The sequence below is a fragment of the Anomaloglossus baeobatrachus genome, chromosome 10, assembly GCF_048569485.1.
Source record: "Anomaloglossus baeobatrachus isolate aAnoBae1 chromosome 10, aAnoBae1.hap1, whole genome shotgun sequence".
Taxonomy (NCBI): Eukaryota; Metazoa; Chordata; class Amphibia; order Anura; family Aromobatidae; genus Anomaloglossus; species Anomaloglossus baeobatrachus.
Genome location: NC_134362.1, coordinates 18,184,564 through 18,195,848, shown reverse-complemented (window position 1 = coordinate 18,195,848; position 11,285 = coordinate 18,184,564).

Here is an 11,285-nt window from a genome sequence, read left to right as displayed (position 1 = left end):
GACGTGTGAAGGGGGCCTAAGGGCTTCACTGTCCATTGCTTATGCATCTGTTTCTTCGTCCTTGGTTAACCCTTTCTTGAATATACAGCTTAGAATCATATTATAGCGTCTGTGTGATTGCCATATAGACCCACAGATAATAATTATACAACTACATCTATATTTTGATTATTTACATACACAGATGTATGTATGAATTACATTTGAACAAACAATTTATAGCCCAGGCTACCTTCACAGATGGTCAGGCCTACACGGACAAAAAATGTACAATAAATCTTAAGTACGTTTCAAAATGTACTTTTAGGTCATTGATCGCCAATGGGTTAAAGAGGATATCCAAGACTAGAAAAACATGGCAGCACCCAGTTATGTCTAGTATTGTAGCTAAGCTCTATTGAACAGGTTTGGTAATATTGTTTTTGAAGATGTTTAGTCATTTTGGAGTGGTCACTATCATGTGTAATTTTATCACCCAGTGTAAAAGCCGCTGTCCTGAATCCGGCGATATTTTTCTTTTATTTCTGCACCTCTCCATTCCTGAGATATGGCCCCCTTTTTCCTGTATAGAATTGTCTTTAAGCCAACTGGGCGTGGTCATCAAGTAACCGCCCATGAGGAATTTGATCTACCACGCCCACTTGGATTAAAAGCAAGACTTAGACATAGGAGGCCATATCTCGGGAACAGAGAGGCGCAGGAACAAAAGAAAAACATCTCCGGATTCAGGAGAACAGCGGCGTTTACACCAGGTAAAAAATATATATTTATGGCAAGTGACCGGTTCTCATAAAAGGCGAGAAACCAAATTGCTGATCTTGGAGATTTTTTTCTTCTCTTTTGGGACACTTTCCAGGCTTTCCCTCACAACAAATGAAGTGTGAACTGTGACACCAGCCCCGGGATAAGCTCAATCTTGAAGACAACATCTCCAGGATCCATTTTTCACAACCTTAATTGTGACAGTCTTCTGGAAAAATCCCATAGGACATGTTTTCTTTCAGAGGCTGCTTGGCCCTCAGTCAAGTTTATAGTGGCCCAAAGTTTTACAAGTTTTGGCACCGACTCTGCTCATCTATAAATTATTTTTAACCTGTCGCCTCCGCCCAACAATACAAACTGGAGCTCGGCTGCGGCTGTCATCCATCTCACAGTGTCAACAATGCAGGGAACATTGACAGGCGGGTAAGGAGAAAGCTGGCACTACGGCTTTTAAGATGGGCTAAGAGTTCACTTACAGGGATCCTAATCTTGTGTATTCACAGAAGTCACCTGGCCAGGGCAAAGATGTTACCGGGACCCCGAGTACCTTGTATTTATAATACCAGGACATGGGTGCAACTTCTTCCTCTGCACCTTCTATAGTTACACCTCTGGTCAATGGTCTTAGAGATGTAAAATCGAGACCGAGGACTAACCTAAGGCCATTGCTTGGTTGTATCAGGCCATTGGTGGTACACCCAATGATGTGAGTCCATATTGACACGACATGAAGATTTTAGAATAAATGAGAATTGAAACCAAATGCTAAAAAGTTTGTATACAGTGTGTCCACCCATATACTGTCCACCACCATTAACTTGAGAACGGCGACAGCTATAGGCATAGAAGTGGTGTCTAGGTATAGTAAAGTATCAATGCGTTATGCAATGAAACCACCTATAGCGCCACCTGGTGGAAAACAACGGAGTTAGCATTTTTATCTCGAAAACTGAACGAGATAGAGAAAAAAAGTGAATTACAAAGTTGCAGGGCATCATCAATTCAATACGAATCAACACCTTGCATACAGAAATGCTATGATATGAAACCCATGACCCCCCCCCCAAAACATTGAATGCTGGTCACGCATATGGCGCTCATTAGTGGCCCCCGTCAGCTGCAATGCACATCTGGACTCTGCACAGCATACTGTATCTTGCTGCAATGCACATCTGGACTCTGCACAGCATACTGTATCTTGCTGCAATGCACATCTGGACTCTGCACAGCATACTGTATCTTGCTGCACATTGTGCAATATGGTAGGTGACACGTTTGCACACATCTGTGATACGTCGTCGTAAGTCCTGCAATGTTGGTGGAGGGGTCGCATACACCTGCTGTTTGATGTCACCTCACAGAAAGAAGTCCAATGGGGTCAGGTCAGGTGAGCGGAGGCCACTCCACACAGCCACCATACCCAATGACTTGTAGGAAGGTCTCCATGAGGTATCGCTTCACGTCCGCAGCCTTGTGAGTTTTACACGTTCTAATCACATTTCTGTATGCAAGGTGTGGATTCGTATTGAATTGATGATGCCCTACAACTTTGTAATTCACATTTTTTCTCTATCTCGTTCCGTTTTCAAGATAAAAATGCTAACTCTGTTGTTTTCCACCAGGTGGCGCTATAGGTGGTTTCATTGCGTAGCACACGGATACTTTACTATACCTAGACACCACTTCTATGCCTATAACTGCCGCCGTTCTCAAGTTAATGGCGGTGGACAGGATATGGGTGGTTGCGTTCTGCCGTGACAAATATTCTGCAGCACTTTGTCATTGCATGTGCGTTTCAAAATGGAGCCAAAAAGCTGCGTTTTGGATGTATTTTGAATGTGGAATGGATGCAGAATTGATGTGTTCTGGATGCTTGCTCTGCCATAGACAGAGTGGGAAAAGCATCCAAAATGCACAAAAGAAGTGACGTTGCTTTTTAGAACGCATCGATTTTGTAAAAAAATTGGCATCCAAAACGCTGCGTTTTAAAACGCAACGTGCGTATGGAATTTGCTAAGTTCTCAGACTTTGCTGGGAACGCAGAACGCATGCATTTCCGCTGCAGTTTAAAACGCTGCGTAAACGCATGAAAATACGCACACGTGCGCACATAGCTTTATTCATCCCTTCATGACAAGCATCTTTAGTACTAAGTAAAGCCATTCTAGCTGTTATGACCTGTTGCTTTTCTGGCTGTTATGACCTGCTTACCCTCTGGCTGTTATCACCTGCTGCCCCTGTGGCTGTTATGATGTGCTGCATTTGATTTTTGTTCTTTCTTGCTGACATCCATTTGTCATTGCAATTCCAGCACCCTACTTTTCCTCCTTTCATACATATGCGGTTGTGGTGCATTCCTCCTCCTCCCCTTGTTGCATTTGATTTTTGTGACCTTCTCGTTGTTATGACCTTCTGCCCTTCTCGCTGCTATGACCTGATGCCCTTCTCGCTGTTGTGACCTGCTGCCCTTCTCGCTGTTATGACCTGCTGCCCTTCTCGCTGCTATGACCTGATGCCCTTCACGCTGTTATGACCTGCTGCCCTTCACGCTGTTATGACCTGCTGCCCTTCACGCTGTTATGACCTGATGCCCTTCTCGCTGTTGTGACCTGCTGCCCCTTTGGCTGTTATGACCTGCTGCCCTTCACGCTGTTATGACCTGCTGCCCTTCACGCTGTTATTATGACCTGCTGCCCTTCACGCTGTTATGACCTGCTGCCCTTCACGCTGTTATTATGACCTGCTGCCATTCTCGCTGTTATGACCTGCTGCCCCTTTGGCTGTTATGACCTGCTACCCTTCTCGTTGTTATGACCTGCTGCCCTTCTCGCTGCTATGACCTGCTGCCCTTCTCGCTGCTGTGACCTGATGCCCTTCTCGCTGTTGTGACCTGCTGCCCTTCACGCTGTTATGACCTGCTGCCCTTCTCACTGCTATTAAGTGCTGCCCTTCTCGCTGTTATGACCTGCTGCCCTTCACGCTGTTATGACCTGCTGCCCCTTTGGCTATTATGACCTGCTACTCTTCTCGTTGTTATGACCTGCTGCCCCTTTGGCTGTTATGACCAGCTGCCCTTCTCGCTGTTATGACCTGCTGTCCTTCTCACTGTTATGACCTGCTGCCCTTCTCGCTGTTATGACCTGCTGCCCTTCTCGCTGTTATGACCTGCTGCCCTTCTTGCTGTTATGACCTGCTGCCCCTTTGGCTGTTATGACCTGCTGCCCTTCTCGCTGTTATGACCTGCTGCCCTTCTCGCTGTTGTGATTTGCTGCCCTTCTCACTGTTATGACCTGCTGCCCTTCTCGCTGTTGTGATTTGCTGCCCTTCTCGCTGTTGTGATTTGCTGCCCTTCTTGCTGCTATGACCTGCTGCCCTTCTCGCTGTTATGACCTGCTGCCCCTTTGGCTGTTATGACCTGCTGCCCTTCTCGCTGTTATGACCTGCTGCCCTTCTCGCTGTTATGACCTGATGTCCCTTTGGCTGTTATGACCTGCTGTCCCTTTGGCTGTTATGACCTGCTGCCCCTTTGGCTGTTATGACCTGCTGCCCTTCTCGCTGTTGTGACCTGCTGCCCCTTTGGCTGTTATGACCTGCTGCCCCTTTGGCTGTTATGACCTGCTGCCCTTCTCGCTGTTGTGACCTGCTGCCCCTTTGGCTGTTATGACCTGCTGCCCCTTTGGCTGTTATGACCTGCTGCCCTTCTCGCTGTTGTGACCTGCTGCCCCTTTGGCTGTTATAACCTGCTGTAGATGTGATGCATTGTCAGACACCGGCTTCTAGCAGCATTTCTGAGGTATCTTAATTTATCCCCAAAGGGCAATGGTCTCCGGGTCAATTGGTTGCCAAGAAAGCCACTTTTGTTTTTGGGGCCCTTTTTTTTTATTTTGCAGAATTTGTAGAAATCACTTGTCATATTAGTTGTGTTGAGATATTTGAATAGTTTTGTTTTACAATGTGAGGGGTGGAAAAATTTTGATCGCTACCGTAAGTATAATCCACATGGCACCAGTTCCACCAATGACGTCGGGTAGGATGACGGATTGGGAGATGGATCGATCCCTGGTGGTTCTATGCAGCCCCCCAGAGTTGCACAAACATTTTAGAGTGCATGTGTCCCCCACTCTACACAGTGTGCAGAATTATTAGACAAATGAGTATTTTGCTCACATGACACTTGTTATACATGTCGTCCTGCTCCAAGCTGTATAGGCTGAGAGCAAACTACCAATGAATTAAATCCGGTGATGTGCATCTCTGTAATGAGGAGGGGTGCGGTGTAATGACACAACACCCTATATAAGGGGTGCTTAATTATTAGGCAACTTCCGTTCCTTTTGGCAAAATGGGTCAGAAGAGAGATTTGACGGGCTCTGAAAAGTCCATATTATGAGATGTCTTGCAGAGGGATGCAGCCGTCTTGAAATTGCCAAACTTTTGAAGCGTAATCACCGAACAATCAAGCGTTTCATGGCAAATAGCCAACAGGGTCGCGAGAAGCGAAGGGGCAAAAAAGGCGCAAAATAACTGCCCATGAATTGGGGAAAATCAAGCGTGAAGCTGCCAAGATGCCATTTGCCACCAGTTTGGCCATATTTCAGAGCTGCAATGTTACTGGAGTATCAAAAAGCACAAGGTGTGCCATACTCAGGGACAGGCCAAGGTAAGGAAGGCTGAAAACCACCAAGAAACAGAAGATAAAACCTCAAGAAATATCTGAAGACTGATTTTTCAAAGGTTTTATGGACTGATGAAATGAGAGGGACTCTTGATGGGCAGATGGATGGGCCAGAGGCTGGATCAGTGAAGAGAGCTCCACTCCGACTCAGACGCCAGCAAGTGGACGTGGGCACTGGTATGGGCTGGGATCATCAAAGATCAACTTGTGGGACTTTTTTCGGGTGAGGATGGAGTGAAGCTCAACTCCCAGACCTACTGCCAGTTTCTGGAAGACAACTTCTTCAAGCAGTGGTACAGGAAGAAGTCGCTATCGTTCAAGAAAAACATGATTTTCATGCAGGACAATGCTCCATCACATGCATCCAACTACTCCACAGCGTGGCTGGCCAGTAAAGGTCTAAAAGATGACAAAATAATGACATGGCCCTCTTGTTCACCTGATCTGAACCCCATAGAGAACCTGTGGTCCCTCATAAAGTGTGAGATCTACAGAGAGGGAAAACAGTGCACCTCTGGGAGCAGTGTCTGGAGGCTGTGGTGGCTGCTGCACGCAATGTAAACAGATCAAGCAATGACAGGATCTATGGATGGTGGCTGCTGAGTGTCATCTTATAGAAAGGGGGCGATATTGGGCACTCATTTTTTGGGGTTTTGTTTTTGCATGTCAGAAATGTTTATTTATACGTTTTGTGCAGTTATATTGGTTTACCTGGTGACAATAAACAAGTGAGATGGGAATAGATTTGGTTTTTATTAAGTTGCCTAATAATTCTGCACAGTAATAGTTACCTGCACAAACAGAATCCTCCTAAGAAGCCAAATCTAAAAAACCCCTCCAACTGCCAAAAATATTAAGCTTTGATATTTATGAGTCTTTTGGGTGATTGAGAACATAGTTGTTGATCAATAATAAAAAAATCCTCTAAAATACAACTTGCCTAATAATTCTGCACACGGTGTATAGTGGATCTTACTGATCGCCGGGGGTCCCGCTGCTTGGACCATGATCCTGAGGCTGAAGCTCGAGGACCAGGTCTTGCAAAGCTTCACCTTGCATGGACGGGTCGTGCAATCAGTAGGTTATCCTTTATCCTATGGATAGAACATAACTGCATATTTTGGGATTAACTCTTTGATGTCAAACTATTGATACAAACATGGCTACTCCCATCTGAATGTGACACTATGTAATATTACTCAATATATGACACGATCGTCATTGCAACATTGTATCTCCGTCCAGAGTCAACAATAATATGTGTTATTATAGCAAATATTGCGGACATTCGCGCCCGCCCAATCTGATTGCAAGACCCGCAACCCCTGCGACACATGGGGCTCGGCTCCAGCGGCTGCTCCACAATCCGCACAATAGCCAAACATTTACCTAGACTCGTGGCATCTGTCCCCGGATAGAGAGGAAGCAGCAGCTCCAACAATTATCCTGCGTAAAAAGGGTGTTTACCACGAACACATCCTGATCCGCGCGTCCCCCCGAGGCACCGAGCGCATCCTGCTGCAGAGAATGCAAATGGCCCAGCCCCCGCTCCACTGCCAAATATCCGCGCAGAGCGACGGATGGGAGCGAAATGTGCAAATTACTGGCGCAAAGGTCAGACTGGGCTCCCAGTGCCACATTACAAGTACCGAGCACCCGAGCATGGCAGTGCCCGCTCATCACTAGTTACCAGTACCGAGCACCCGAGCATGGTAGTGCCCGCTCATCACTAGTTACCAGTACCGAGCACCCGAGCATGGTAGTGCCCGCTCATCACTAGATACCAGTACCGAGCACCCGAGCATGGTAGTGCCCGCTCATCACTAGTTACCAGTACCGAGCACCCGAGCATGGTAGTGCCCGCTCATCACTAGTTACCAGTACCGAGCACCCGAGCATGGTAGTGCCCGCTCATCACTAGTTACCAGTACTGAGCACCCGAGCATGGTAGTGCCCGCTCATCACTAGTTACCAGTACTGAGCACCCGAGCATGGCAGTGCCCGCTCATCACTAGATACCAGTACTGAGCACCCGAGCATGGTAGTGCCCGCTCATCACTAGATACCAGTACTGAGCACCCGAGCATGGCAGTGCCCGCTCATCACTAGTTACCAGTACTGAGCACCTGAGCATGGTAGTGCCCGCTCATCACTAGTTACCAGTACCGAGCACCCGAGCATGGTAGTGCCCGCTCATCACTAGATACCAGTACAGAGCACCCGAGCATGGTAGTGCCCGCTCATCACTAGTTACCAGTACTGAGCACCCGAGCATGGTAGTGCCCGCTCATCACTAGTTACTAGTACTGAGCACCCGAGAATGGTAGTGCCAGCTCATCACTAGTTACCAGTACAGAGCAACCCAGCATGGTAGTGCCCACTCATCACTAGTTACTAGTACTGAGCACCCGAGAATGGTAGTGCCAGCTCATCACTAGTTACCAGTACTGAGCACCCGAGCATGGTAGTGCCCGCTCATCACTAGTTACCAGTACTGAGCACCCGAGCATGGTAGTGCCCGCTCATCACTAGTTACTAGTACTGAGCACACCGAACATGGTAGTGCCCGCTCATCACTAGGTACCAGTACTGAGCACCTGAGCATGGTAGTGCCCGCTCATCAGTAGTTACGAGTACTGAGCACCCGAGCATGGTAGTGCCCGCTCATCACTAGGTACGAGTAAAGAGCACCTGAGCATGGTAGTGCCCGCTCATCACTAGTTACCAGTACTGAGCACCCGAGCATGGTAGTGCCCGCTCATCACTAGTTACCAGTACAGAGCACCTGAGCATGGTAGTGCCCACTCATCACTAGTTACTAGTACTGAGCACCTGAGCATGGTAGTGCCCGCTCATCACTAGTTACTAGTACTGAGCACCCGAGCATGGTAGTGCCCATTCATCACTAGTTACGAGTACAGAGTACCCGAGCATGGTAGTGCCCGCTCATCACTAGTTACCAGTACTGAGTACCCGAGCATGATAGTGCCCGCTCATCACTAGTTACCAGTACTGAACACCCGAGCATGGTAGTGCTCGCTCATCACTAGTTACCAGTACTGAGCACCTGAGCATGGTAGTGCTCGCTCATCACTAGTTACCAGTACTGAGCACCCGAGCATGGTAGTGCCCGCTCATCACTAGTTACTAGTACTGAGCACCCGAGCATGGTAGTGCCCGCTCATCACTAGTTACTAGTACTGAGCACCCGAGCATGGTAGTGCCCGCTCATCACTAGTTACCAGTACTGAGCACCCGAGCATGGTAGTGCCCGCTCATCACTAGTTACCAGTACTGAGCACCCGAGCATGGTAGTGCCCGCTCATCACTAGTTATCAGTTATACACCATGGCAAGACCAAGCACAGCAACAAGATATCAAGGTAGTTATAGTGCACCAGCAATGTCTTTCCCAGGCAGGCAAAGATTTCAGAGGGGTTCCAACATGTGCTGTTCAAGGACTGAAGAAGCATCAAGAAATGGGCAATCTTAATGATCAGTGGTCTGGCAAGGAAACTTAGTGCAAGTTAGGCTAGGTTCACATTTCTGTTGTTTTGCATCAGTCACAATCCGCCGCTCTGATAACGCAATCCGTTTGGCGGATTCCGTTGTTTACCATAGACTTATATGAGCGGCGGATTGTGACTGATGCCCTTGCGTTGCATCCTCCACCCGACTGATCAGTTGTGGAACGACTGACCATCGGGCGGCAGGAACGCAGAGTGTAACGTTTTTTTGAGCAGCGGAATCCTTAGGACTTCACTGCGCATGCTCTCTTTTGGCGGCCGAACGATCAGCTGATCGCCCGGTGGCCGGCTAATGACGTCCAGCAGTGCCATCAGTCCAGATCTGCTGACGACCAGTGGGATCAGCTACACCATATACTGTACGTAGGAGTCTGACCAGAAGTGGTCTTCATGGAAGAATTACTCCGCTCTACCCATAGAGAACACTTAAATTCTCGGTTGAGCCGAATATTCCTGTGTATGATGGACCCGGAAGGTATAGATGTTTCTTATGAAGCAGAGGCGCTTCTGGGACTGGTGCCTGTGCTTCATATGAATGCACCAGTAGTATAAACAACACATGGTAGATGAGGGCCCCTTTATGTTTTACATTGGGCCCTTACACCTCTGCCCAATGAGGTTTGGGGCCAGATTGAGCCTCGGACATTGGTTCACTGTAAGGTCCATTCTTTGTATATATTAATTATTACTAGTATTATTAATAATAATTACTGGTAATACAATAAAAAGCGTATGGAAAATAATGACCCTGCCACTACGCACCAGCAGGGGGCAGGAGAGCGCAGGTTTAAGCTTTAATTTTTCAATTTTTTTTATTCTTTTCTTTTTTTTTCTCTGGGATTTATGGTGTCGGCCTCTTTCCTGGAGGATGAGGGACGTTCGGAGGACGGATTTCGGCTGGACACAGCAGCATTGTGCTCCGCGCACATCCTATCGCGATTATTTACAATCATGCTTGTAATTTATATTTTTTTTTTCAGACTTCATCTAGCAAATATGTACTTTGGGATTTGCATAAATAGGACCGTCGTAAAGTACGGGAAATTACATTTATAAAGCTTCTGCTCATTCATTCCGAAATCGCTTGTCATTGGTTAAGGGGGTTGGAAAGCCGGGGGGGGGGGGGGGCGTTATCTGGGGTCTACTGCTTTACACAGGGACCCCCGAGGATTTTACATTGCTCGGATAATCAGCGATATTTAATATAAGAGTCAACACAAGAATATCAGTACAAGTCTGACGTGTCAAAGTATCAAAATATGTATCCTATTCTGTAAACAGTGTAAGAAGATTAGTTTGGAAGTGCATTGAGGAATCTTACCTATACACCTATACTATCCTAAGCCACAAGACATAGCGGGATTATCCTTCTTACTGCCCCCAGATCACTATGAATACTAACTTACCCCCCCCCCCCCCCTTACTACCTACCCTAGACCACCAGGGAATCTTACCTATACACCTATACTAACCTACACCATAAGACATAGCGGGATTATCCTCCTTACTGCCCCCAGATCCCTATGAATACTAACCTACCCCCCCTTACTACCTACCCTAGACCACCAGGGAATCTTACCTATACACCTATACTACCCTAAGGCATAAAACATAGTGGGATTATCCTTCTTACTCCCCCAGATCACTATGAATACTAACCTACCCCCCCCCCCCTTACTACCCTAGACCACCAGGGAATCTTACCTATACACCTATACTACCCTAAGCCATAAGACATAGCGGGATTATCCTCCTTACTCCCCCAGATCACTATGAATACTAACCTACCCCCCCCCCCCCCCTTACTACCCTAGACCACCAGGGAATCTTACCTATACACCTATACTACCCTAAGCCACAAGACATAGTGGGATTATCCTCCTTACTCCCCCAGATCACTATGAATACTAACCTACCCCCCCCCACTTACTACCCTAGACCACCAGGGAATCTTACCTATACACCTATACTATCCTAAGCCACAAGATATAGTGGGATTATCCTCCTTACTGCCCCTAGATCACTATGAATACTAACCTACCCCCCCCCCCCTTACTACCCTAGACCACCAGGGAATCTTACCTTCACACCTATACTACCCTAAGCCACAAGACATAGTGGGATTATCCTCCTTACTCCCCCAGATCACTATGAATACTAACTTAACCCCCCTCCCCCATTACTACCCTAGACCACCAGGGAATCTTACCTATACACCTATACTACCCTAAACCACAAGACATAGTGGGATTATCCTCCTTACTCCCCCAGATCACCATGAATACTAACCTACCCCCCCATTCCTTACTACCCTAGACCACC